Genomic DNA, 1,753 nt, shown 5'->3' on the forward strand with positions numbered 1-1,753 from the left:
AAAGTATTGATTTTGTTTAAATTGTCTTACTTTAAAAATGATAAGTCTAGCTTAATGATCTTATTTTAAAAGGTTAGTTTTAGTAAAAATGTTTTACTTACAAAAAATAAGATTTATGAACTATCGGAAAAGTGTAATGAAGTGAGAATACATGTATAGAAAGGTTCTGTCTAAGGAAAGACTTGGTATTTAAGGGTGTCTTTACGACCCACCTCTCTTTCCTGGGAACTAGCTTGGTGTATATCCACGGATTACGACATAATTTAGGTATAAGTTTTATTGAAAATCTTACTTTAAAAAGTGTTATTTGTTTTTAAGACTTTCAATGACAAATGATGATTCAAGGATATTCAACCTTGAATCGATGGACGAAAGCAATTATCTTCGCATAAAAACTTATTTCGTAAGTATAATAATTATCGTCAGTTAACTAATTAAAGTTATTTTGGCGTAATGAAGATTTCGAGAGGAGATCGGATCAAGTAAGCTCACCTGCAAACAGAGAACCTAGCGACCCGACACACTCAAGTGAGAGAGAAAACATTGTGACATAGTGGTGTCCGAATATGCATCCGGACCTCCAAAATCCCTCACAAGTTTGGAGTTGCCTTGGGTATTAAGAAAGCTTGTACTTAATCAATTGCTTGTTTGTTTAGTGTCTAGAGAAAATGAATGTTTTAGCTCTCGCTTGAGCTAAAATAGGCACCAAGAGAACTGATTGTTTTCTCGCTTAAGCGAGACACCTCTCGTTTAAGCCACAAATGCCTCAAAAGTGGATGTGTCCTCGCTTGAGCGAGAGGGCTCCATACAGACATGACTTCTTTTTAAGTCGTCTGAACGATAACACAGCTCTCGCTTGAGCGAGAAGTGTATAGAGAAAACGAATGTTTTAGCTCGGGGCGAGACAGCTCTCGCTTGAGCTAAAATAGGCACCAAGAGAACTGATTGTTTTCTCGCTTAAGCGAGACAACTCTCACTTAAGCCACAAATGCCTCAAAAATGGATGTGCCCTCGCATGAGCAAGACTGCTCTTGCTTGAGCGATATGGTTCCATACAGACATGACTTCTTTTTAAGTCGTCTGAACGATAACTCTCATATATACGAGAGCCTAATGACATGTTTTCCATCAAGAAGTTGTAAAGGTAAATAACTATATGAAATTCTTAAAAGTAATAAAAGTAAGGAATTGTTTTGTTAAAGGCGAGGGCTAGAGGGTCCGTTTTGGGCGTTTTTGGCGCCTGGGCGACTGTATTTCGCCCAGGCACAGACTAGACAGGTATTTTGACCAATTTTTGATGGATTTGTCGCTTGAGCGACGGTCCCTCGCTTGGGTGAGAATCAGGAAGAGAATTGAGTCTGTTTTGATGAGTTCGCCGCTTGAGCGACAGTTTCTCGCTTGAGCGAGAGTCATACAATATTTTTGACTGTTTCTGATTATTTGATTGCTTAGGCAATAGCCCTAGCTTGGGTGTGAAGTGTATTTACACTTGGGAAAGACCAAGACTCAGATGATTGAGTCTGGTGCCCAAAATTGACAAACTTATACAAGTACCTTTGTTCTTGCGCCTATTTAGGGCAAGGTTTCCGACTGTGATGTCGTGATTAGGGCAATGCCCAAAAAATATTACATGATACCATGCATCGAGGTTGTCTGACCGTAAGAGGCTTGGCCATGTGGTCGTCCAGGATATTCAGCGATGGTTCGTAGTGGTAAGGATGTTATTCCTCTTTTACGTGATGACGTAAGATCG

Source organism: Lupinus angustifolius, chromosome LG03, assembly GCF_001865875.1.
Source record: "Lupinus angustifolius cultivar Tanjil chromosome LG03, LupAngTanjil_v1.0, whole genome shotgun sequence".
NCBI classification, from domain to species: Eukaryota; Viridiplantae; Streptophyta; class Magnoliopsida; order Fabales; family Fabaceae; genus Lupinus; species Lupinus angustifolius.